Consider the following 27,734-nt stretch of genomic DNA (forward strand, 5'->3'; position numbering starts at 1 on the left):
CAAAATAAAAAAAATTAGTAAAACACAGGAAGACCTGGATTGAGACTCTGGTCCTATTAGTTAATAGTATGGTGACTTCTGGAAGCTGCTCAAATTTTCTGACCTTTGCTCTCACCTATTAAATGGGGATGATAATTTGAAACCATAGGGTTGTAAAGTAAAATAATGAGATAATGTGTTTGGCACATAAAAGGTGTTCAAAAAATACTCCTCTTCTTCTCCGCTAACCTCCTTAATCATGCTGAAAGTACAGGGCAGGAATTTGATGAATGCTTCACTGAAAAAGAAAAATCAAGAACTCATGATTTTATTTCTGGCCTTCTGTTTTTCTCACTTTATACATTTCCCTGAGTTATCGTGATCTATTTGTTGGCCACAATTACCACCTCTATGCTGATGGCCTCCATGTTTCTATTTGTGGTCCGAATCACTTTCCTGTATGTCTATATGCCTTTTATACATGTCTCTGTTAAACTCACTTTAAAGGCTACATTTCCAAAATTGAGTTTAGTATCTCCCTCTTACCATTAAAAAATACAATAGCCATTAAACAATTGGCTTTTCTTGCTTTGTTTCCTATCAAGAGTGCCCAAGCTTGAAATCTGGGTTACAGCTTGGACTTTTCCCTAGATTCTTCACACCCAATCACTACGTCCCATCCCTTCTACTTCCAGAATATCTTTCAGATTCATCTACAACTCTCCACTCTTACCGTTACTACCCTGCTTCAGACCATCATCATCTATTACCTGAATTTTTGCAACCAACTTTCAGCTGGTCTCTCTGCTTATAGTCATGCTTCCCTCCAATCTGTTGCCCATAATGCAGACAGAAAGACCTTTCTAAATCTACTGCATATTGTGTCTCTTCCATTCTTAGAACACAGGCTTATCACCATTCTAATGCAGCTTACATGATGTATCCTTAACATGCTTTATTCACAATGGGGTGCACTCTCTAGACCTCCTTGAGGACTCAAGCATTCATTACAGTGTTACAGCCAACCACTCTCAGTTATGTCCCTCCTTGGGACTTCCCTCAGCTGAAGAAAGCTTATTTGTACAAGGTTAAACCCTTCCCAGGGCAGCCTGCTTCCAGTGACAGTTCCACTCATAGGTATGAAATTATTCTACCCCCGATCCCAGTCAGAGAAAACTCTAAAGATCCATCCCAATTTAAGAACTCCCTGTGGGATTGGCTGAAGATGTTGTTCTGATTATATTACAGCCCAACTTCTTCCCTGAACACAGAGACAGAAGTTGAGCAGTAGACTGCCTTCACTGCTTCATAGGTGTTGATATTGAAAGTTCTCCCAATAAACTTCCTGCATGAAAACCTCGACCTCTGAGTCTAGTTCCCAAAGAACCCAACCTTTGACACAGGGTCTCTTATGGACTATTTAACATTTCAGCCTCATACTGTATGACTTCTTCCCTTTGCATTCTGTCTTTTATCCAGTCTGACCTAATTTCAGTTCTTCAAATATATAGTGCTGTACCTTTAGTACTTGTCCTTTCCTCCAGGCTCTCTCTTCCCTCCTTCTTTGGGTCATTGCTTAAAGTGTCACTTCTTTCAGGAGGCTTTTCTGATGCAGATTCTAGTTAAGTGCATTCTCTTTGTTTTCCCGGTGGTTCCTTCCTCTTAGCACTTACCACTACCATGTTGTATTATTATAGCCCATGACCATGTCTAGTCTATATTATTGATCAGCTATAGGCTCTGTAAGGAAAGGGAATTATGCACCATTGTATCCTCATTCATTTCACAGTGCTTGGCTTATGGTAGTCTCTTGGTACAGAGTACAGAGACTCTTTTGGTACAGAGTACCAGAATTCCCTCCACTGTCAGAAGTTATCATTAATAGCCTTAGGATTTATAAGTAGCCTATACACTGTTGACAATCTCTTATTTCTAAGTTGAAAACAGAAAATAATAATTCTAGTCAGAAGTTATCATTAATTTTCTTAGAATGTACAAGTAGTCTACATACTGTTGACAATCTCTTATTTCTAAATTGAAAACAGAAAATTATAACTTCTAATCTAGAATTTAATAATAACTTCACTATTATTAAATCTCTCATTGAGATAGGAGAAAAGAATATTGAAATCTGGTAGGTTCTTATAAAGCATGTTAGTAACAACAAGTTATTTTCTAAAGTTCCAATGTTATCCTTGTTTTTTAAATACCTGGGGACATTGCAGGTGTCAGTGGGAAATCTGCACATAATTATATATTTATTCCCAATGAAATATCAAAGAGATGAACTTGTAGTGAGACTATTACAGGGATCTAAAGGGAACCTGAGGGAAGCTGTGTCATAGGTCCACCTCTCACATAAGAACTTTGCTTAGGGTGTGGACTTGTTCATGAAAAGACATTGACCTTCCAATCTATACATTTGATTGTGAAGGTGTAAGAATTTGCTCTTAACCAACATTCCAGAATGTTCATATTTTAGACCCTTGTCAGAAACTGTAACATCAAACTCTGTGTTTGTACTCTTATCAAAAGTTCGAGAAGTTGAGTTTATAGAGGATACTTTGATGGCGTGCAGTTCAGTCTTCTCAGTTTTCCTAGACCTCATTATTGCATAAACAGAGAGCTTTACTCTGAGGCGATATTGGTTTTTTAAAAGTCAACTACAGAAACTAGAAGCACACAGTGGTCACATTCTAGAGAGGTCCGCTGCAAGTTTCATTTGATCATGATCCTATCATTTTCACTGAGGTAGAATCCTAACAGGCTGTGGTTGAAAGCACTGCAGTGTCTGTTAATAGTCTGACCAAACAGTTGCAGCTTAAAATCAAAGATCATCTAGATATGTATCTTTTGAACAGAAGAGAAGAAAAAAATTCAGTGAAAATTGGCTTCAAATTCAAGTTTAGAAAGCATTTTAAACAAGATTATGTAAGTCAAACTAAAAATGCATGCAAATCACTACCTAAGTACTGACTATGAAACTTAGCACATTCATTGCTAAATTAGAAAGTAGTTGGACAATCCTTTCCTCTCTGGGGAGTGTGAAAACCTCTAGGCCCACGGCCAATAGACTGGAATGCCTGGTTAACTTCAGGCTGCCTGGACACTCACTGTTGTTATTGAAAGCCTATCACACGGCTCAGATCGAGCTCTGGCAGGTGAGATCTAGAGAAAAGGGAAGACCATGTGGCCAAGTTTGTCCATCTCAAAGGGCTTCTCTATCTTTGCAGAAACAGAGCATCTCCTTGTTTTGGGGAGGAAAAGAAAACTGTCTTAAGAATTCCTTATTACAAGAAAAAAGTTAGACTTTTTATAGATTTTTAAGAATATATGTGTGTATGTGTATATACATATAAATATACGTATTTAGGTTTTTATTTAAATTCCAGTTAGTTAACATACAGTGTAATATTAGTTTCTGGTGTACAATATAGTGATTTAACACTTCCATATAATACCTGGTGCTCATCACAACGAGTGTACTCCTTAATACTCTTGACTTATTTAGCTCATCCCCCCACCTACCTCCTCTCCAGTAACCATCAGTGTGTTCTCTAGAGTTAAGAGTCTGTTTCTTGGTTTGCTCCTCTCTCTCTTTGTCCCTATGCTTGCTTGTTATGTTTCTTAAATTCTACATTTAAAACAACTTTGTGCTTAGAGATTAAACATTTATCCTAGCTTTTGCATAAACCATCCAAGTTGGCTCAAAGAAAACACAAGACATCTTTAGATTTTTATCCAGACAAAGCCAAAAGTAAGTTGGCTTCAGGGCTCTATTGCAGGACTGATACCTCATATCCTCTTGGCTACACCTGCTATGAAGCCTCTGTTACTTTGTACCTACTTTGTACATGCTGCCTCTGCCTATTTGGGTGATGGCAGCCACAGCGGACACAGGGTGGTCACAAAACATTGAGGCCACTGTAAGGAATCTCTCTCTGTGTTCCCCACATCTGTTCTCAGAGGAAGTCCTGTGCTACAGGGGCAGGCAGGGTATTTAGTCTCCATGGGACAAACATTGCCTCTTACAGCACTCTGACTTATTTTCATTCTAGATCTTGCCACTACCAGAAATTAGCTTGCTCATTTATCTGTTTAGCTTTTTCTCATGCCCCTCTCGCCTCCCCACCCCCACCCCACCTCGCTCAGCATACATGCACTAGAATGTGCTAGACAATGGTGGATAGGGGTTGTTGCATGTGTTCAGTACCTGGTACATTCCAGACACAGGATTTTTATCTGCACTTTTAATTTTGGCACTAATATTTTATACATAGTTTTTAAAGCTCTTTCATGTTAGAAATGTTATTCTGAAACCTCAAGCAGCTTTAACTTGAATCTAGTGAAGGAAAGACAAACAAGTGAAATATTTCTTAGATCACAGTGCTCTACAAAGATCTAAATTATATTCAGCTACTTATTTTGAAAAATTGGATAAGGGGATAAGAAGATCCTTAGGAAAAACTAACTGTTCACTCTTTAAAATCCTTGTATTTTCGGGGCGCCTGGGTGGCGCAGTCGGTTAAGCGTCCGACTTCAGCCAGGTCACGATCTCACGGTCCATGAGTTCGAGCCCCGCGTCAGGCTCTGGACTGATGGCTCAGAGTCTGGAGCCTGTTTCCGATTCTGTGTCTCCCTCTTTCTCTGCCCTCCCCCGTTCATGCTCTGTCTCTCTCTGTCCCAAAAATAAATAAACGTTGAAAAAAAAAATTTTAAATCCTTGTATTTTCTTACCACTTTTATTCTTTTTAAAAAGCATGTTATGGGAATGCAAGCTGGTGCAGCCACTCTGGAAAACAGTATGGGGGTTCCTCAAAAAACTAAAAATAGAACTACCCTACGACCCAGCAATTGCACTACTAGGCATTTATCCAAGGGATACAGGTGTGCTGTTTCAAATGGACACATGCACCCCCATGTTTATAGCAGCACTATCAACAATAGCCAAAGTATGGAAAGAGCCCACATGTCCCCCAATGGATGAATGGATAAAGAAAATGTGGCATATATATATATATATATATATATATATATATATATATACACACACACACATACATACACACACAATGGAGTATTACTCAGCAATCAAAAAGAATGAAATCTTGCCATTTGCAACTACGTGGATGGAACTGGAGGGTATTATGCTAAGTGAAATTAGTCAGTCAGAGAAAGACAAATATCATATGACTTCACTCATATGAGGATTTTAAGACACAGAACAGATGAACACAAGGGAAGGGAAGCAAAAATAATACAAAAACAGGGAGGGGGACAAAACATAAGAGACTCCTAAATATGGAGAACAAACAGAGAGTTACTGGAGGGGCTGAGGGAGGGAGGATGGGCTAAATGGGTAAGGGGCACTAAGGAATCTACTCCTGAAATCATTGTTGCACTATATGCTAACTAATTTGGATGTAAATTTTAAAAAATAAAAAATAAATAAAATAAAATAAAGTGTTAAAACAACCATGCATTCCTAGCATAAAAAGCAAAAAATATATAAATAAATAAAAATTTAAAAAAATTAAAAGGATGCTATAATCTTTCTGGAATTTTAAAGTACACTCATATATCCACATTTTTGTGGTTGCTATTTTCTTTTTTTTTTAATGTTTATTTATTTCTGAGAGAGAGAGAGAGAGAGAGAGAGAGAGAGAGAGAAAGCGGGGGGGGGGGGCAGAGACAGAGGGGAACACAGGATTTGAAGCAGGCTCAAGGCTCAGAGCTGTCAGCACAAAGCCTGACATGGGACTTAAATTCACTAATCGAGAGATCATGACCCGAGCTGCAGTCACACACTTAACCAACTGAGCCACCCAGGTGCCCCTGTGGCTGATGTTTTCCTATGTAGTTCTTCAAGTTGAGATGAGCTTAGCTTTGCTTTTCTTGCAGGAAAATGCTTGAGTTATTTCCCTGCAGAATTTAAGACTGAGATTACCCAAAGCTATTTCATCTCATTAATTGCCCCATTGTGATCTAAAACATCTTTCTTTCCCCGTGCTGTTATCAGAAACTTGACATCATCAGATAGTGAACCAAGAGTTACTGACAGCTGCGGCCAAATGATGACCTCAGCCTAATCTTGGCATCTTTGCAAGAAACAGACTCTACTGTCTGACGAAGAAGTCAGAGAGACTACTGCCACCAAAAAGTCCTCCCTGTGGTCAGGAACCACACACAGGTCAGTAATCCCCATCAGCTCTGGAAGCAATATCAAGGTTTTAGTTTCTTCTACACTTTTTTTCTCACCCTGCAATGCATGCATTTTTATGCACTCCAAAAAAGTAATATGAAACAGAGGTATACAAATAAGTAAATGTGTGTATGTGTGTGTGTGTGTGAAGTTCATTGCCCTGGGGAAATGGCATAAGAATATTTTTCTTAAAAGAAAGAACATTATTGTAAAAGACAACCCCACAGAAATTCTTTACTTTATAACATGCTTCCTTTATTTTCCTGTAGTAAAATGTGCTCTACAGAGAGTCAGTAAAATTGCTAGCCTCCACATAAAGTTTAATGTCTGCAGACAGAATTAAAAACACTCTAATGTGCCCATCAGTCCAACATCACCACTTCCTGGCCATGTTTAAATCGGGTTTAAGAGCTTCAGTGCGTACCAATAGTGACGTCCACGCTGACAGTGATCAGGGAGGCATGTTAAATGTTTCACCAGTGTTTCTGTCTGGAGTCTCTGATGTTGTCTTTATAGAGGGGAGCTAAGTACAAGATACTGGATATTATCCGTATGCAGTGGATAAAATACTTAACGTAGCTGTTGTTGGGAAGGTGTAACATTCAGATGTCTTAACTGCGCTGTTTTTATTTCTCTTCTAGTTGTACAGTGACTAAGACAAGCTTCATTTTGCACTAGACCATATCTCTTACATTTTCTTCTATTCCATGGCTAGTTGGTAGAAAGGAAAGGGCAGATATGAATCCCTCTCTGTACCTAATCCTCAGAGCTCCATAAAAATGAAAACTTCCTTCTTAGTGTGTAGCCCTTTGATCCACAAGTAAGATAATTTCACACATACTAAATCATTCCCTAGCAAGACATTAGGAAGTATAAATATCATTTTTAGAAACTGAGCTTTAAATATTTAATAATGGATTCAAAGATTTTGCATCAGTTTAGTGATGCCTTTCTCTCACTGAAGTACCATCTTTGAGATGGAAATGACCCTGATTCATTGTCTTGTTTCTGTGTTTCTAAAAAACACTGAGCAACTACTTACTGATGCTTGATTTGGTTCAATGTACTAAGAAAATAAAATGCTGAGTTTTCTGGTCTCTTCTTAATGTTCCAGTCATCCTCTTTTTCTGCCTAGGTGTACTGTATTCACTAGTAGAATACAATATCTTGCTCAGCTCTGAACAGCATGTGCAACGAGAATTATTCTTCAGACCATGTTTATACTGAGACCAGTTCTCTTCACTAAAAGGAATCTTATTTTCTCAATAATTTTCTTCTGTTCCTAAGACATGAGAGGCATCCTGCTGAGAGCAGAATAATTAGTATCTTCTTACAGAGTGAGCTGTGTACTTACTCTTGTTTAAGATAATATAAGCAGTTTAACACAAACATGAGGAACACATAATGTTGGTAAATATTCTTTTCAAAAACTGTATACAGTCAATTTGTCATTTATTCTCAGGCTTAAGGTGCTTTTCCAAAGTAAAATTAGTTGGTAAATGTTTTGTAGATTTATAAGTACATCCAGATACTGAATAAAAAAGCATTTCTAAGACCTTTGTGTTTGTTTGGAGATGCCTGATTAATAACAACACAGCTTATCTCACCTACTGCCTGTGTTCTTAAATACAATTCTGTACAATCTAGATGCTAGTGAGGAAGTAGGGATCCATGTCAGGTACAGCATTGTTATATTTAGTTAATTTTCCCTTTCCCCACACTGTGAAGCAATTAACGTTCACACACAAAACTCCCATTCAATGTGAACTAGTTAAAATTATTACCAACATGACCTAAAAGGAGTATGTGAGTTGATGGTGGATCTATCTGGATCCTGAAAGCATCTACACCTGGCGATCTGCTCACTCTCTGCATTGAGGATTGACCTGATTGTGCTTCCTGCCCAAAAGCTCATGTTCATACTCTGGGGCCAAGTCTGCCTCAAGGTTAAAACCTCGGTATAGTACTCCAATTTAAAGTATTGGGTTTTTTTTTCATTGTTTATGTATTTATTTTGAGAGAGAAACAGAGACTGAGAGAGTAGAAGGGGCAGAGGAGAGGAGAGAGGGAGAGGGAGAGAAAGAGAATCCCAAGCTGGCTCTGCAAGGTCAGCCCTGAGCCCCAAGCAGAGCTCAATCCCACGAGCCGTGAGATCATGACCTGAGCTGAATTCAAGACGTAGGCACTCAACCAACTGAACCACCCAGGTGCCCCAGTATAATATTACAATTTAAATAGCTCCTTTGCCCCAGGCTCTTTCTACCTGCTTCATGTCTAAACTGACTTTAGAACTCATTCACTGTAATGAAACTTGATGTATGAAACCTCACCATTACATTCATTGAACTATAGCGTACACAAGTTTTTCTAGTTATTCTTTATTTGGAAGCCTACTTTCCATTATTCTTTTTTTTGGCAAGAATGCCAGGATTACTCTGGGCAAATCACCTCTCCTCATTTTGTGCAGTCAAGGAATTTTACTATCTGCTGGTCAAGAGGAAGAGCAAATGACTCGGGTTGGGCCAGCTGGATTTTTTGTCTCCCAAGGCTTAGAACCTTAAGCAGGGTGAACACAAGGATAGAAAAAGTGATCAGAACATGTTTATTTTGGTAGTGGCACTCTGATGGGTCTGCTGCCCTGGATCTTCAGAGCCTTGTTCATTGTTCTTATCTCTGTTTCTGAGGCGTCTTCTTCAGCCTTTCCATGAATTTTGGACTATAACTATCCTCATAATACATTGTTTTCTCCTTAAGTTAGTCAGAGTTGATTTTGTTGCTTGCCACCAAAGAATTCTAGCTGAAATGTTTGCTTTTTTGATTGTAAGTCTGAACTGTATCTACATTCCTTATCGGTTTAATCAACAATTATTTCTAAACGTGAACTTTGGGGTAAATTTTGGCAGTTTTAGAGATGGTTTCAGTGAGAGGCCTGACACTAGCTTGCATTTTAGGCCTAGTTAAAAAGAAGATTGGGGCACCTGGGTGGCTCAGTCGGTTAAGCGTCCAACTTCGGCTCAGGTCATGATCTCACAGTTAGTGGGCTCGGGCCCCACGTCGGGCTCTGTGCTGACAGCTCAGAGCCTGGAGCCTGCTTCAGATTCTGTGTCTCCCTCTGTCTCTGCCCCTCCCCCACTCATGCTTTGTCTCTCTCTGCCTCTCAAAAATAAAGAAATGAAATAAGAAAAAAAAAATAAAAAAAAAAGATTAAGTTAATATATTATATTCCTGGTCGTGTGTTAAGTATTTGTTTGGGTGCCTTGAAAGAGTATATTTCTATGTTTGATTAAGAAAGAGATATAAAATTGGGGCACCTGGGTGGCTCAGTCAGTTAAGCATCTAACTCTCAGTTTCGGCTCAGGTCATGATCTCGTGGTTTCATGAGTTCGAGCCCCACAATGGGCTCTGCGCTGATAGTATGGAGCCCACTTGGGATTCTCTCTCTCTCTCTCTCTCTCTCTCTCTCTCTCTCTCTCTCCCTGCCCCTCCCCTACTCAAGCTATCTCTTATTTTGAGAGCAAAATAAGTAAACTTAAAAAAAATGAAAACTAAAACTAAAACTAAAAAATAGAATAGAAAAAAATAAAAAATAAATAAAAAATAGATCACACAGTGTGTGTGTGCGGTATTTTAAAGAAAGAGATATAAAATAATTAAACACCCATATTTCCGTATGGAAGGAAGTTTTAATTTATGGTATAATAAGATTATATTAACCTATTTATAAACCTATAATATTTAACCAAAGACAGTTAAACAAAAATGTGTCTTAAGTAAAAACAAACAAAACCCTCCCAACAACAAAATGCACAATACGAAAGATGTCATGAGGCAATCATGTGATTCATTGCCAAATGAGGGATAAAGCTAACAAAGACTGTGGTGTCAGAGGAAGGTGACACATGCAGTGTTGGGGTGACCTAAGGAAGTTTCATAGAGGCCTGGCAGAGACTGAACAGGGCCAAGAAGGATGGGGTGTCCGGTAGAGTAGCGTTAAGTTAAGGATATCTCCCAACTCTACAAAACATGCCAAACCACAAAAGAGAACAGGTGTAGAGGATACATCACAATGACATTCTTGAACTGGCCTCTGGCACAGGGACACCTCACGCCTCTTACACCCTCCAATTCAACTCTCACATTAGCTTTCTTTCTCTGTGCTCAGATTGTCTGACTTGGCAGCTCATTTGATCAAATCTCAGAGCTCCTGATCCTCCCCCTTACTTGCAGGTTGCAAATTGCCTCGTTCCTCCAATATCGATTTTGGAGTGTCTTCTTGGTAATGCCCTTCTTCCAATTGGCTCCTCTCCTGATAGAAAACTGCCCTTTCGAGCAGCACCTCCTGGGTACGTGCCAAGCTTCTCTCCTTTAAAGTCCCCAAAGGTTGTACTCAAATAACTGGGAGGACCTGGAGAGACTGAGGGAAAGAGACTCCAGAGTGATAGATAAAGTTTAGGCAGGATAGCATGAAGCCAAGGGCAGATGCAGAAAAGTGTAGGAGATATTCAGGGGAGCAGTGCTGACTTACTGAAATGACAGGATTCAGTGGGGGAATAGTGAACGAGTACAATGCTTAAAGCAGGTGGAATTGATGGGTGATCAGAATAGATTTTATGCTCTAGGTGATAGCATATGATTTTTTTAAATAAACTTTTTATTTATTTTGAGAAAGAGCGAGGGCATGAGCAAGGGAGGGGCAAAAGAGAGGGAGAGAGAAGAGAATCCCAACCAGGCTCCACCATGCTGTCAGCACAGAACCTGACACAGGTCTCCATCCGACGAACCATTAGATCATGACCTGAGCCGAAATCAAGACTCAGCCGGTTCACCAACTGAGCCACCTACGCACCCCACACATGATTGTTTTTAAACAGCACCATATACATAAACATTGACTGGATTTTAGAAAGATTAATTTGGTAAGGTTATGACCAATAGATTGAAAACAGGAGACTCTTGCAACAGCTTAGAGGTAGAGAGATGAAGTTCTTGGCTAGATGGTGACAGCAGATATGGAAATAAGTGACTGATGTGAGAGTCAGGCATGATAATGTTCCTAAGACCCAAAATGGTTTTAATTATACGGGGCTTATGCAGAATAAATTACCAATGATTATTCTACAGATTTCAGATCAAGCCAAGAATATAAGAAAAAATGATTCTTAATATTTTATCCAGATTGATTGTCAAAAATAGTCTGATTCTTTGGAGCACGTGGGTGGCTCAGTCAGTAAAGCCTTCAACTTTGGTTCAGGTCATGATTTCATGGTTTGTGAACAGAGCCTTCATAAGGCTCTGTGCTGACAGCATGGAGCCTGCTTCAGACAGAGTGGAGCCCACTGAAGATCCTCTGTCTCCCTCTCTCTACCCCTGCCCGCTCGCATGCACATGCACATGCACTCTCTCTCAAAAATAAACATTAAACCAAATAGTCTGATACTTTAAAATTCTTCTACTTGAGATGTACAGACAGAATAATCAGTACTATCACCAATACGGTGGCATAGGAAACCTCAACCTCTGTCCTCTTATAAAGAGCAAGAATTAGGCCGTCCATGAATAAAAACATCTCTGGGACAGTTCAGGAGTACACATAAGAAACTTCAGCAACACAGTGAACAAAACCCTGAGAACACAACAAGGGTAGGAAGAATAGCTTCATTTTGCCTGCATCATCCCACTCCCCCATTGGCTCAGAGCCAAGAGGGAACTCTTAAACACAAAGAGTCACTCTCCAGAAAGGGAGAGTGAGGGGAGTGACAGGCTTGCCCAGCCTTTTGTGGCACTGAACTGAAGGACCAGATTCAGTTTTACTGAAGAGACCAGCAAAGCTGAGACTTATTAGAGGTGGCTAGATACAAAGAAGGGCAAGGGCTACCAATGCCATCCACACTGTGGGAGCAGCTGCAGTTCCCAGTGACATGCCTGCAGAGGGCCCCTGCAGCCTTCACCACTGAAGAAACCAACCAATAGCACAGCTCCCATGGACGCCCTGCAGATTTCACCAGTTTTTGCCCCATAGTATTAGTATCCACACGTGCCACTTATCTGAGTCTTTTCCCGCTCCCTGTTAGAGCCCCGGATCCTCACCGGCATCCATCCCAGGCCTCTGCAGCTGAGAGAGTTCAAGATGCCAGCCTACATTCCCACGACTGATCCCTACCACTATGGCTGTGCTCAGGACTGGTCTCTCCAGCTGCGCCCCTGCCCGTGGCTGGGCTGGTGCACATCACAGGCTTGTACTGTTGTGTCTGTGACCATGATAAGACCCTGTGGCCATAGAAGTACACACTGACAACCAAGGTCCCCGTAGCTGCAAGTGGACACAGATTCAGCCCTATCCCTTATCACTGTCCTTCGCCACTGGGCTTACCTGTAGCTAGCCAATCCAGCCACGCACCTACATGCTCCCAGACCATCTCCTGACACTTGGCTCCACTGAAATGCATGTACCTGTGGTGAGACCCTACAGTCATAGGAGTGCACAGCCAGGTGCCCCACAGCTGCCAGTAAGCCTATACTTGACCTTGGCCCTTGCAGTTGACCCTGGGCTCTACCATCATGCGTGTGTCTACTATCAGCCCTGCTACCTGACGTCTGCAACTAATCCCTGCGGCTGAGTATGTGCACACCCCTTGCTCCAGCCACTGCCACTGCCTGCCATAGACCCTAACTTCTGGATCTATAGGTGCCCCTGAGGACCTCATTAACCCTTGAAGCTACTGCGGACTCTCCACAGTGCTCACCACTGGAATAAAAGGTACAGCATAGGGAATATAGTCAATGGTATTGTAATATCATTGTATGGTTACAGACCGTAGCTACACCTGTGGTGAGCATAGCATAACATATAGAGTTGTTAAATCATTATGTTGTATGCCTGAAATTAAGTGTGTTAACTATACTTAAATAAAGAATTTACAAGTTAAAAAAAAATAACCTCCCAATAAAGAAAAACTCAGAACCAGATGGCTTCACTGATGAATTCTACCAAATCCTTAAAGAATTAATTCACATTAATTCTTCTCAAATTCTTTCAAAATATTGAAGAGGCAGGAATATTCCCAAACTCATTTTACAAGGCCAGCATAACCCTAATACCAAAGCCAGATAAGGGTACTATAAGAATAGAAAACTCCAGGTCAATTACCCTAATCAATATAGATGCAAAAATCATCAACAAAATACTAGCAAATTGAAGTCAGCAGTACATTAAAAGGATCATTCACTATGATCAAGTCAGATTTATCCCTGCAATGCAAGGATAGTTAAACATACACAAATCCATAAATGTGATATATCACATCAACAATAAAAGGCACAAAATCATATAATCAATAGATACAGATAAAGCATTTGACAAAATTCAACATCCTTTAAAAGCTCAACAAACTGGGTAGAGAAGGGACATATCATAACATATAATAAAGGCCATACATGACAAATCCCTCGGTACCATCATACTTAATGAAAAGTTTAAAGCTTTTCCTCTAATTTCAGGAATGAGACAAGGATGCTCATTTTTCATCATTCCCACTCAACACAGCAAAAGAAGTCCTGGCTAGGACAATTAGGGCAAAAAAAAAAAAAAAATCTAAATCAGAAAGGAAAAAGTAAAGTTGTTCTGTTTGCTAATGGCATAATTTTGCATATAGAAAATTCTAAAAATGTCACCAAAAATCTCTTAGAATAAACAAATTCAGTAAAGTTATAGGACACAAAATCAATGTACAAAAATAAGATATATTTCTATATATTAACGATAAACTATTTGAAAAAGAAATAAAGAAATGCCATTTATAATAGCATCATAAGTGATAAAACACTTAGGAATAATTTTAACCAAGAAAGTTAAATAACTATACATCAAAAACTATAAGACACTGAAAGGATTACCGACTCGGAAGATGGTGGCGTAGGAGGACGCTGGGCTCACCGCGCGTCCTGCTGATCACTTAGATTCCACCTACACCTGCCTAAATAACCCAGAAAACCGCCAGAGGATTAGCAGAACAGAGTCTCCGGAGCCAAGCGCAGGAGAGGCCCACGGAAGAGGGTAGGAAGGGCGGCAAGGCAGTGCACGCTCCACGGACTGGCGGGAGGGAGCCGGGGCGGAGGGGCAGCCAGCCGGCCAAGCAGAGCCCCCGAGTCTGGCTGGCAAAAGCGGAGGGGCCAGACGGACTGTGTTCCGACAGCAAGAGCGACTTAGCGACTTAGTGTCTGGGAGGTCATAAGTTAACAGCTCTGCTCGATAAGTGGGAAGACTGGAGGACAAAGGGAGGGAGAGCTGCTGAGCCCCCGGACGACAGAGCTCAGCTTGGCGGGGAACAAAGGCGCTCGCCAGCGCCATCTCCCCCGCCCATCCCCCAGCCAAAATCCCAAAGGGAACCAGTTCCTGCCAGGGAACTTGCTCGCTCCCCTCTGTGCTTCTGCGGAGCCAAACCTACGGCAGCGGATCTGACTCCCTCCCGCTGCCACAGGGCCCCTCCTGAAGTGGATCACCTAAGGAGAAGCGAGCTAAGCCTGCCCCTCCTGCCCCTGTGCACCTTGCCTACCCACCCCAGCTAATACGCCAGATCCCCAGCACCACAAGCCTGGCAGTATGCAAGTAGCCATATGGGCCACGCAACCCCACAGTGAATCCTGCCCCTAGGAGAGGGGAAGAAAAGGCACACACCAGTCTGACTGTGGCCCCAGCGGTGGGCTGGGGACAGACATCAGGACTGACTGCGGCCCCGCCCACCAACTCCAGTTATACACCACAGCACAGGGGAAGTGCCCTGCAGGTCCTCACCACTCCAGGGACTATCCAAAATGACCAAGCGGAAAATTCCCCTCAGAAGAATCTCCAGGAAATAACAACAGCTAATGAGCTGATCAAAAAGGATTTAAATAATATAACAGAAAGTGAATTTAAAAAAAATTTTTTTTTTTCAACGTTTATTTATTTTGGGACAGAGAGAGGCAGAGCATGAACGGGGGAGGGGCAGAGAGAGAGGGAGACACAGAATCGGAAACAGGCTCCAGGCTCTGAGCCATCAGCCCAGAGCCCGACGCGGGGCTCGAACTCCCGGACCGCGAGATCGTGACCTGGCTGAAGTCGGACGCCCAACCGACTGCGCCACCCAGGCGCCCCCAGAAAGTGAATTTAGAATAATAGTCATAAAATTAATCGCCGGGCTTGAAAACAGTATAGAGGACAGCAGAGAATCTCTTGCTACAGAGATCAAGGGACTAAGGAACAGTCACGAGGAGCTGAAAAGCGCTTTAAATGAAATGCAAAACAAAATGGAAACGACGACAGCTCGGATTGAAGAGGCAGAGGAGAGAATAGGTGAACCAGAAGATAAAGTTATGGAAAAAGAGGAAGCTGAGAGAGAGAGATAAAAAAATCCAGGAGTATGAGGGGAAAATTAGAGAACTAAGTGATACACTAAAAAGAAATAATATACGCATAATTGGTATCCCAGAGGAGGAAGAGAGAGGGAAAGGTGCTGAAGGGGTACTTGAAGAAATTATAGCGGAGAACTTCCCTGAACTGGGGAAGGAAAAAGGCATTGAAATCCAAGAGGCACAGAGAACTCCCTTCAGACATAACTTGAATCGATCTTCTGCACGACTTATCATAGTGAAACTGGCAAAATACAAGGATAAAGAGAAAATTCTGAAAGCAGAAAGGGATAAACGTGCCCTCACATATAAAGGGAGACCTATAAGACTCGTGACTGATCTCTCTTTTGAAACTTGGCAGGCCAGAAAGAATTGGCACGATATCTTCAGTGTGCTAAACAGAAAAAATATGCAGCTGAGATCCTTTATCCAGCAAGTCTGTCATTTAGAATAGAAGGAGAGATAAAGGTCTTCCCAAACAAACAAAAACTGAAGGAATTTGTCACCACTAAACCAGCCCTACAAGAGATCCTAAGGGGGATCCTGTGAGACAAAGTACAAGAGACATCACTACAAGCATAAAACATACAGACATCACAATGACTCTAAACCCATATCTTTCTATAATGACACTGAATGTAAATGGATTAAATGTGCCAACCAAAAGACATAGGGTATCAGAATGGATAAAAAAACAAGACCCATCTATTTGCTGTCTACAAGAGACTCATTTTAGACCTGAGGACACCTTCAGATTGAGAGTGAGGGGATGGAGAACTATTTATCATGCTACTGGAAGCCAAAAGAAAGCTGGAGTAGCCATACTTATATCAGACAAACTAGACTTTAAATTAAAGGCTGTAACAAGAGATGAAGAAGGGCATTATATAATAATCACAGGGTCTATCCATCAGGAAGAGCTAACAATTATAAATGTCTATGCGCCGAATACCGGAGCCCCCAAATATATAAAACAACTACTCATAAACATAAGCAACCTTATTGATAAGAATGTGGTAATTGCAGGGGACTTTAACACCCCACTTACAGAAATGGATAGATCATCTAGACACACGATCAATAAAGAAACAAGGGCCCTGAATGAGACACAGGATCAGATGGACTTGACAGATATATTTAGAACTCTGCATCCCAAAGCAACAGAATATACTTTCTTCTCGAGTGCACATGGAACATTCTCCAAGATAGATCACATACTGGGTCACAAAACAGCCCTTCATAAGTATACAAGAATTGAAATCATACCATGCATACTTTCAGACCACAATGCTATGAAGCTTGAAATCAACCACAGAAAAAAGTCTGGAAAACCTCCAAAAGCATGGAGGTTAAAGAACATCCTACTAACGAATGAGTGGGTCAACCAGGCAATTAGAGAAGAAATTAAAAAATATATGGAAACAAATGAAAATGAAAATACAACAATCCAAACGCTTTGGGACGCAGCAAAGGCAGTCCTGAGAGGAAAATACATTGCAATCCAGGCCTATCTCAAGAAACAAGAAAAATCCCAAATACAAAATCTAACAGCACACCTAAAGGAAATAGAAGCAGAACAGCAAAGGCAGCCTAAATCCAGCAGAAGAAGAGAAATAATAAAGATCAGAGCAGAAATAAACAATAGAGAATCTAAAAAAACTGTAGAGCAGATCAACGAAACCAAGAGTTGGTTTTTTGAAAAAATAAACAAAATTGACAAACCTGTTGCCAGGCTTCTCAAAAAGAAAAGGGAGATGACCCAAATAGATAAAATCATGAATGAAAATGGAATTATTACAACCAATCCCTCAGAGATACAAACAATTATCAGGGAATACTATGAAAAATTATATGCCAACAAATTGGACAACCTGGAAGAAATGGACAAATTCCTGAACACCCACACTCTTCCAAAACTCAATCAGGAGGAAATAGAAAGCTTGAACAGACCCATAACCAGCGAAGAAATTGAATCGGTTATCAAAAATCTCCCAACAAATAAGAGTCCAGGACCAGATGGCTTCCCAGGGGAGTTCTACCAGACGTTTAAAGCAGAGATAATACCTATCCTTCTCAAGCTATTCCAAGAAATAGAAAGGGAAGGAAAACTTCCAGACTCATTCTATGAAGCCAGTATTACTTTGATTCCTAAACCAGACAGAGACCCAGTAAAAAAAGAGAACGAGAGGCCAATATCCCTGATGAATATGGATGCAAAAATTCTCAATAAGATACTAGCAAATCGAATTCAACAGCATATACAAAGAATTATTCACCATGATCAAGTGGGATTCATTCCTGGGCTGCAGGGCTGGTTCAACATTCGCAAATCAATCAATGTGATACATCACATTAACAAAAAAAAAAAAGAGAAGAACCATATGATACTGTCAATCGATGCAGAAAAGGCCTTTGACAAAATCCAGCACCTTTCTTAATAAAAACCCTTGAGAAAGTCGGGATAGAAGGAATATACTTAAACACCATAAAAGCCATTTATGAAAAGCCCACAGCTAACATCATCCTCAACGGGGAAAAACTGAGAGCTTTTTCCCTGAGATCAGGAACACGACAGGGATGCCCACTCTCACCTCTGTTGTTTAACATAGTGCTGGAAGTTCTAGCATCAGCAATCAGACAACAAAAGGAAATCAAAGGCATCAAAATTGGCAAAGATGAAATCCAGCTTTCGCTTTTTGCAGATGACATGATATTATACATGGAAAATCCGATAGACTCCACCTAAAGTCTGCTAGAACTGATACATGAATTCAGCAAAGTTGCAGGATACAAAATCAATGTACAGAAATCAGTTGCATTCTTATACACTAACAATGAAGCAACAGAAAGACAAAGAAAGAAACTGATCCCATTCACAATTGCACCAAGAAGCATAAAATACCTTGGAATAAATCTAACCAAAGATGTAAAAGATCTGTATGCTGAAAACTATAGAAAGCTTATGAAGGTAATTGAAGAAGATATAAAGAAATGGAAAGACATTCCCTGCTCATGGATTGGAGGAATAAATATTGTCAAATGTCCGTACTACCCAAAGCTATCTACACATTCAATGCAATCCCAATCAAAATTGCACCAGCATTCTTCTCGAAACTAGAACAAGCAATCCTAAAATTCATATGGAACCACAAAAGGCCCCGAATAGCCAAAGGAATTTTGAAGAAGAAGACCAAAGCAGGAGGCATCACAATCCCAGACTTTAGCCTCTACTACAAAGCTGTCATCATCAAGACAGCATGGTATTGGCACAAAAACAGACACATAGACCAATGGAATAGAATAGAAACCCCAGAACTAGACTCACAAACGTATGGCCAACTAATCTTTGACAAAGCAGGAAAGAACATCCAATGGAAAAAAGACAGTCTCTTTAACAAATGGTGCTGGGAGAACTGGACAGCAACATGCAGAAGGTTGAAACTAGACCACTTTCTCACACCATTCACAAAAATAAACTCAAAATGGATAAAGGACCTGAATGTGAGACAGGAAACCATCAAAACCTTAGAGGAGAAAGCAGGAAAAGACCTCTCTGACCTCAGCCGTAGCAATCTCTTACTCGACACATCCCCAAAGGCAAGGGAATTAAAAGCAAAAGTGAATTACTGGGACCTTATGAAGATAAAAAGCTTCTGCACAGCAAAGGAAACAACCAACAAAACTAAAAGGCAACCAACGGAATGGGAAAAGATATTTGCAAATGACATTTGGGACAAAGGGCTAGTATCCAAAATCTATAAAGAGCTCACACACCCGAAAAACAAATAACCCAGTGAAGAAATGGGCAGAAAACATGAAAAGACACTTCTCTAAAGAAGACATCCGGATGGCCAACAGGCACATGAAAAGACGTTCAACGTCGCTCCGCATCAGGGAAATACAAATCAAAACCACACTCAGATATCACCTCACGCCAGTCACAGTGGCCAAAATGAACAAATCAGGAGACTATAGATGCTGGCGAGGATGTGGAGAAACGGGAACCCTCTTGCACTGTTGGTGGGAATGCAAATTGGTGCAGCCACTCTGGAAAGCAGTGTGGGGGTTCCTCAGAAAATTAAAAATAGACCTACGCTATGACCCAGCAATAGCACTGCTAGGAATTTATCCAAGGGATACAGGAGTACTGATGCATAGGGGCACTTGTACCCCAATGTTTATAGCAGCACTCTCAACAATAGCCAAATTATGGAAAGAGCCTAAATGTCCATCAACTGATGAATGGATAAAGAAATTGTGGTTTATATACACAATGGAATACTACGTGGCAATGAGAAAGAATGAAATATGGCCTTTTGTAGCAACGTGGATGGAACTGGAGAGTGTGATGCTAAGTGAAATAAGCCATACAGAGAAAGACAGATACCATATGGTTTCACTCTTATGTGGATCCTAAGAAACTTAACAGAAACCCATGGGTGAGGGGAAAGAAAAAAAAAAAAAAAGAGGTTAGAGTGGGAGAGAGCCAAAACATAAGAGACTGTTAAAAACTGAGAACAAACTGAGGGTTGGTGGGAGGTAGGAGGGAGGGGACGGTGGGTGATGGGTATTGAGGGGGGCACCTTTGGGGATGAGCACTGGGTGTTGTATGGAAACCAATTTGACAATAAATTTCATATATTAAAAAAAAACTATAAGACACTGATAAAAGAAATTGAAGACACAAAAAATGGAATGATATCCCATGTTTATGCATTGGAAGAGTTAATATTGTTACAATGTCATTACTTCCCAAAGCCATCTATAGATTCAGTACAATCCTTATAAAAATTTCAATGGCATTTTTCACAAAAATAGAAAAAAACAATACTAAAATTCCTATAGAACCACAAAAGACAAAGCTGGAGTGATCACGATATTACAAAACTATTATAAACAAAACAGTATGATATTCATATAAAAATAGACACATAGACCAGTGGAACAGAATTAAGAGCTCAGAATGCATATATGGTAAACTGATACTTGACAATGGAACTGAGAATATTCAAAGGGGAAAGGATAGTCTCTTCAATAAATGGTGTTGAGCAAACTTGATACTCACATGCAAATGAATAAAATTGGACCCCTATCTTACAACACTCACATAATTCAAAGTGAATTAAGGACTTTAACATAACAAACCATTAAAAACATTTAAAAGCCCATTAAACTCCTGGAAGAAAACAGAACTGGTAAGTTCCTTGACATAGATCTTGGCAATGATTTTTTTTTTTTTTTGCATATGACACCAAAAGCATAAACATCAGAAGTGTAAATCAGCAAAAAGGAGTACATCAAATGAAAAAGTTTCTGTACAGCAAAAGAAACAATCAACAAAATGCAAAGACAACCGAGGAATGAAGAAAATATATAAGGAACACATAATTCAATAGCAAAAATGAGCAATCTGATTTAAAAACAGGCTTGAACAGACATTTCCCCAAAGAAGATATATTAATGGACAAAGAAGTACATGAAAAGGTGCTTGACTAGTCACTAGTCATCACTAGTCATCAAGGAAACACAAATCAAAACCACAAGATAGCAACTCACACCTATTAAAATGGCTATTACCAGAAAAAGAAAAAATAACAAATTCTGATAAGGATGTGGAAATAAGGTAACCCTCATGCACTGTTGGTGGGAATGTAAATTGATGCACCCACTATGGAAAAGAGTATGGAGATTCCTCAAAAAATTAAAAATAGAACTACGATATGATCCAGCAATCCCACTTATGGGTATTTACCGAAAGGAAATGAAATCACTGTCTCTAAGAGATACCTGTGCTCCCATGTTCATTGCACCATTATTCACTGTAGCCAAGACATAACCAACCTAAGTGCTCATCGGTGGATGAGGTGGATAAAGGAAATGTGGCACATGCACACGCACATGTACACACACACACACACACACACACACACACACACTGGAATATTATTCAGTCATAAAAAGAAGGAAATCCTGCCATTTGCAACGATGTGAATGGATCTTGAGCCTGGAGGGCATTATGCTAAGTTAAATAAGTCATAGAGAGAAAGACAAATACTGTATATTCTCGTTTCTATGTGAAATATGAAAACAGAGATTACAGTCGTAGTGGTTGAGGGGTGGGGGAAATGGGGAGATATTGGTCAAAGAGTACAAACTTTTAGTTAAAAGTTGAATACGTTCTGAGGGTCCAATGTAAAGCATGGTGACTATAGTTAATGGCACTGTATCCTATAGTTGAAAGTTGCTTTAAGAGTTTTAATGTTCTCACCATAACAACAGAAAAGGTAATTGTGTGAGGTGAAGGATGTATTTACTAATCTTATGTGGTCAATACTCCACAATATATACATGTATCAAATCATCACATTGTACACCTAAACTTATACATTTTTATATGTTAATTAATATAGTAGGGGAAAATCAGTACTCTAATGTTGTAGTAACTCACATTCCAAAGTTTACTTGCTGACGGTTTTTTCAGACAGGAATATTTTCTCCAATTTTAATATAGTTTTAAGCATTTTGCTGTAAGCTTGGCCTCTGTAGAGGGCAATATGCTATTATTTTTTAGTGATTGAGAACACATAGTCTCTAAGAATCTTCAGGAATGTGATCTGAATCAGGTAGGATGTTTTTTTTATCCAGTCACATTATAGTTTTGATTAAAGGTTTTCAAGATTCAAGGCAAGGAAAGCACGTAAGTGTCTGAAGTGAAGATTAGACATCATTCCTATATTCAGAAGAAAGTGCATATAACTTTCTGTGTATCAGTTTAATTGTCCACAAGTAGAGGGTGCGTGGCATACAAGCCTTTCCTTATAGGGAAAGTCTGTATTTGCTCCTCCCTGTACTGGTCTCACTGTTCTACACTTCCCACTCACTGGTGCAGAGACATGAACATGGCCAGGGCAAGTGTTTGCTGAACTTAATCATTTAAAGGTTTTTGTTTTGTTTTTAAAATGAATTGAAAAACATATCTTTTTCCTATTGATAAAAGTAATTTACACTTAGTTTTTTAAAAATTCAGGCCAACGATGAAATTCTTAAAAGCACAAGAAATTCAGAAAACACACCCCAAAAGCACCACCTAGAGACATTAGTAGATGATTCTACAGATTTTTATGAATTTACATACATATGAACTAATAGTTTTAGGGAATTGAAAAATGGTTACAATGAGTAGAAATATTTTCAAACATACTCCCCCTGTTTGGGAAGTATTTTCAAATACATGTATATTTCCTTGTTCTAATTGTGATTATAGGAACAATACCTGAACAGGTATCTGAGGGGGCCGTTGATGGAACTGGTCCTGAGGACCAGAGGAGGATTAACATGTGGAAGCAAGACTGGCTGATGATTTTTATCTTTGCTTCACACATTCAGCTTCATTCCCCTGTCTACTGTAGTAAAGTAAATTAAATAGTGCAGCCTCTATACATGGCCCTGGAGAGTGGGGACTTTTACCAGCATCAGTGCATGAAGAGAGAGAAGAGGTAAATAAAGATACTCAGAGAAACACAGAAAGTCCAAGAGAGAAAATGAGGGCAAGCTCTGTAAGATGAGCCAAGTATCACACTGACAGTTGTAAGAAATAAATGCTTTTAAGTTACTCTATAATATTATGACCCTACCCAGACCACATGAAAACACAAAAATCAACTTTACCTACATAAAAAAAAATTACTGGGAAGAAATGCAGCAAGATGCAATTATTGTTTATCTCAATGTAATATGACTTTATTTCTTTTAGGGTTTCTGTGTCTCTTAATTTCTACAAGAAACACGTTACTTTTGCAACATGAGGAATTAATACCATATTTTAAGGAAATAATAAATATATGTTTCCATAGTGAATTGTGTTCTCTGAAACACATTAGGCAACACAGACCCCTGTGAGATGACCAGCGTGATTTGTCTAGCCTGGTGAAATGTGCTTAGGAAGCCTACCTGAGCTGGCCAGACTGCAGTTGTCTGTGACCGGCAACTGATAATTGTGCCCTGAGATTTGGTTCAAGGTTGCTCTTACTTGAGTTTATACCAAACCAGCAAAAAAGTGGTACGAAGATTAGAAACCAGATACAGACACCAGTGAATGAGCGGATGCTGCTCTCCAGAACCCTCATTCCCTTCTGAGGAACACCCAAAGTGAGGTATCTATAAGCAGGATGAGCAAGTGTTAGTTAAGGACATGGGAATCCAGAGCTGAGGGCTGGTTGGCTTTTGTATCTTTGGAGGCCAAGTCACAATTTAAGACATAGCTACTACCATTTAGGGTATGTCTTGCTGTCCACAAATACACTTTCTAGATCCTTTTCTTACCGTCAAATCCTGAAAGAGACCTTTTACAGTGAAATCTATACAATTTATATCCGTCTACTGAGGTGTTGCTGACCTGGTTTCCCTCACTGCTCTAACTTGCTTGTTCCACACCTTACTTTTACCCTCTGAGTTCTCTTGACCCTTCAGGCCATTTAAGTGGGATCATGATAAAAGCCCTCTTTTAAGTGTAGATCTCAGTACTGTGTATGTACTTAGTAAAGATGAACCTAAATCCCCTGGAAGCCAAGTACGTGGGGGCTATCCTAATAACTTGCAGGAAGGAGAATTGAGACACATGAAATTGATAACAGAACGTGCTCATCACTGGCACTGTGTCTTCCACCTCCACTCTCTCTCCCTTAGATAGATAGATAGACAGACAGATAGATAGATAAAAAGTCAATTCACTAAAACTTCTAAAAAAAGAGATAATTATGAATGTTAATTGAGGAATAAATTAGATGAATAGATCACTTAGAATCTGGTGTAACTATGCCCTGTTAGCTATTATTATTGACATTTATATTAAAGACTGAAATTTTTGTCGGTTTTGTTCATGCCTCCCCCCCCCCCCCCCCGGTACCTACAACAGTACCTAACCCAGGAAGCAGTCAATTCATACCAATTCAATATCTATTGGGTTTATTCCACAAAACGCTAATTAGTTATCATTTCTTTTCTTTGTATATTTCATGTCAGAGAATGTAAGACTCTGTGAGTAAGTTAGTGAAAACTCCGTGTCCAGTGGAGATTCAAAAGTGGCTCAATGATTATATTCATATTGGAACGTTTAATATCCCGTTCCTTCATTCTTTTTCAGTTTCTTTACTATGTTTTTGAGATAATTTTCTGTACTTTCATTTTAATAAAGCCATGTAAAATATCTCAACACTTAAATATTAGAAGAGACTGTTTTTTACTGTCATATTTGTAGCATAAAAGAGTAGCAGACATTCTAAACTTCTAACAGAAGTTTCAGAGAACGAAGTATGGTATTGCTTCCTATAGTTAGTTAGCTAACTGCTTGCATGTTTTACCCCAAGAGATGTATTGGTAGACCCAATATGTCTTGGTATAAATAATATCCTTTATTGTGGCCCAGAACATTCCAACAAAAATAAATCACAATTTCTATAAACAAATGTAAGGAGTAAAAACATAACTTCTATTTCAGTATGTCACTGTCTTCCTATTCCAAGAAAAGATTTTATTCCTCTTAATAAAAAGCAAAACAACAGGTATAATATCAATAAGCTCCAACTGGATTTCCAAAATACTAACCTAGCTGTATATATTAACATTCAGTTATATTGAACCAGTAAGTTTTATTTGCTAAGGCTCAGAAAGACATTGAGATACAGTTTAAAATGGTCTCTTATTTTACTGTATTTTTAGGAACTAAAGAATATGGGTAAATTGTGTTACACTTCCCAAAGGAATATCAAATGGACTGAGGGCAGGAAGAGTAAGACATTTCTGTGAGATTGACATCCAAACATAAAGGGGTTTCATAGTCATTTTTTTTCATTCAAGTACACAACTTTTCTATTCATTTAAAATTAACTTCACTTTTCAATAGGTCTTTATTTCCTTTAAGTTAAGCCCATAAACCCCAAAAGATTTCAATATACGTATTGGATGTAGATCTACTACTGGTAGCCTTTCTTTCTAAGAGACATCCCATCTCTAGGAACTAAACTTTGTTTGTGGGTCAGTGCAACTATACATAATTTCTTATCATGATTTTAGCACAGATTTCATAAAATTTTCTTCCAAACTAGAATGAAAAGTTGGGTACAGAGCATGAGATATCAAATTCACATGAAGTCTCAGGAGTAGGAGGACTCTGAACTCTTCTGCAGGGGGGAAGAAGTACCAAGAGGGAAGGTGAGAAGCAATGATAAAGGAAACTAGAGACAACAAGACAAATACAGCACCATCTGCTTTTACATGGCAGCATTGGAGACATCGGGGTCAATTTAAACAATAAAGTAAGTAAAATTCTCAAGGAAGAAGTTAATGAAGCTTGGGGACCTTTGCTGAATAAAAAGTCTTTTTTTTTTTTCCTGACATTTACTACACTAGTTTAATTATTTGTGGAACATGGAACTTAACTTCATTTTGGAGCCTGGAAATTCTTTATTTCATTGACCAGAAGATGGAGCCATTATATAAAGAATTTTTAAAACTTGGAGGCCAGGGGCGCCTGGGTGGCGCAGTCGGTTAAGCGTCCGACTTCAGCCAGGTCACGATCTCGCAGTCCGTGAGTTCGAGCCCCGCGTCGGGCTCTGGGCTGATGGCTCGGAGCCTGGAGCCTGTTTCCGATTCTGTGTCTCCCTCTCTCTCTGCACCTCCCCCATTCATGCTCTGTCTCTCTCTGTCCCAAAAATAAATAAACGTTGAAAAAAAAAAAAACAAAAAAAAACTTGGAGGCCAAAATGGAACCACAGTTTGTCTCTTTACTATATTATTATTTTAAATATGTTCTAGAATCTGAGTAGTTGCAGTGTCATTTTGTTTTTAATAATGGAAAAGAGGTAACATGTTTTAATATCTCATATGCAGAGAAATAATATATTATTAGGTGTTTGGCACTTGAATAAGCATAGACGTGGAAGATTCATAGTCTCTGTCCTCAATAGCTATAAAAATATATACTGTAGAATTATAAGCACATTGGTTACCTTGGACCAAAGCAGATTTCAACAAGCAGGTAGCATTTGAGCAGTTACTCTAACGTTCTCATTTGGGATTCTCATGTAGCCAATAATCTGGGAGAATATATTTGAACTAGGAGCTGTACTAATTTTTTAAATCTATAAACCATCTATAAGCATCATTGTCATCATACCCATTCTTAATAATTCTTCTCTATAACATTTTAAACTTTTGTAAGCATTTTCCATATTCTTAATATACTGCTCACTCTTAACCAGAAGACAAAACCAAGCAGTGAAATGTCATATTCAACTAAGAAAGTCACACAGCAAATAGCAATGACTGAGTGAGACCCAATGGTGAGCTTCCTAACTCACAGCTGAGGCAGTCTACCACTGGATACTCAACCCTCTACTGGCACTCAAACCTCTACTGTTTAACACAAGCTTAAAACAAACTAGGAAATTGAGGTAAGGAGTACCTTTCTGATGGGTCCATTTTAGGATGGGCACTGAGAGACGTGTAGGAGCCCCGGGGTGGCTCAGTTGGTCAAGCGTGTGACTCTTGATTTTGGTTCCGGTCATGATCTCACAGTATGTGGAATCAAGCCCCGCATTGGGCTCTGCACTGACAGCTTGGATCCTGTTTGGGGTTCTCTCTCCCCTACGTCTCTCTAAATAAATAAATTAAAAAAATACATCACGTATGTATTAAAATCCAGGGTAACTTCCATTGTTTTTCAAGCTTAGCTGCACATTGGAATCAGCTGGGAAGTTTCTAAAATCTTAGTACCCAGGCTGACCACAGACCAATCAAAGCAGACCAATCAAAGCAGAAACTTTAGATGGGACCCAGGCATTGGTTTTCAGGTTTTCAGGTGATTACAATGTGCAGTTACGTTTGAGAACAGTAATCTTAACCAATGTCTTTCCAGCTGTAATGTATATTCAAATTACTTGGCCTCTGGAGCAGCCCTTCTTCAAGTGTGGTCACTGGACAAAAAGCCTCAGCATCATCTGGGAAGTTGTTAGAGATGCAAAGGTGGAGTCCCACCCTAGGTCTACTGAGTCAGAAAATGACCGTGCAGCCCAGCATCTGCAGTGATACTGAGAATCACAGGTCTATCTTGGGACCAATCTCCTCTCTTTATCCTTGGCACACGATGATTTCATCTTCCGAAGGGATG

At 39.7% G+C, this 27,734-nt stretch overlaps 1 long non-coding RNA gene across 4 annotated transcripts in view; it reads left to right on the forward strand.

The window, feature by feature from the left end:
* LOC123599017 overlaps positions 1–27,734 on the forward strand; it is a 125,384-nt gene that overhangs the window by 12,389 nt on the left and 85,261 nt on the right. The gene's annotated exons all lie outside the window — the stretch shown is intronic.

This window comes from Leopardus geoffroyi, chromosome C1 (genome assembly GCF_018350155.1).
Source record: "Leopardus geoffroyi isolate Oge1 chromosome C1, O.geoffroyi_Oge1_pat1.0, whole genome shotgun sequence".
In the NCBI taxonomy this organism is placed as follows: domain Eukaryota; kingdom Metazoa; phylum Chordata; class Mammalia; order Carnivora; family Felidae; genus Leopardus; species Leopardus geoffroyi.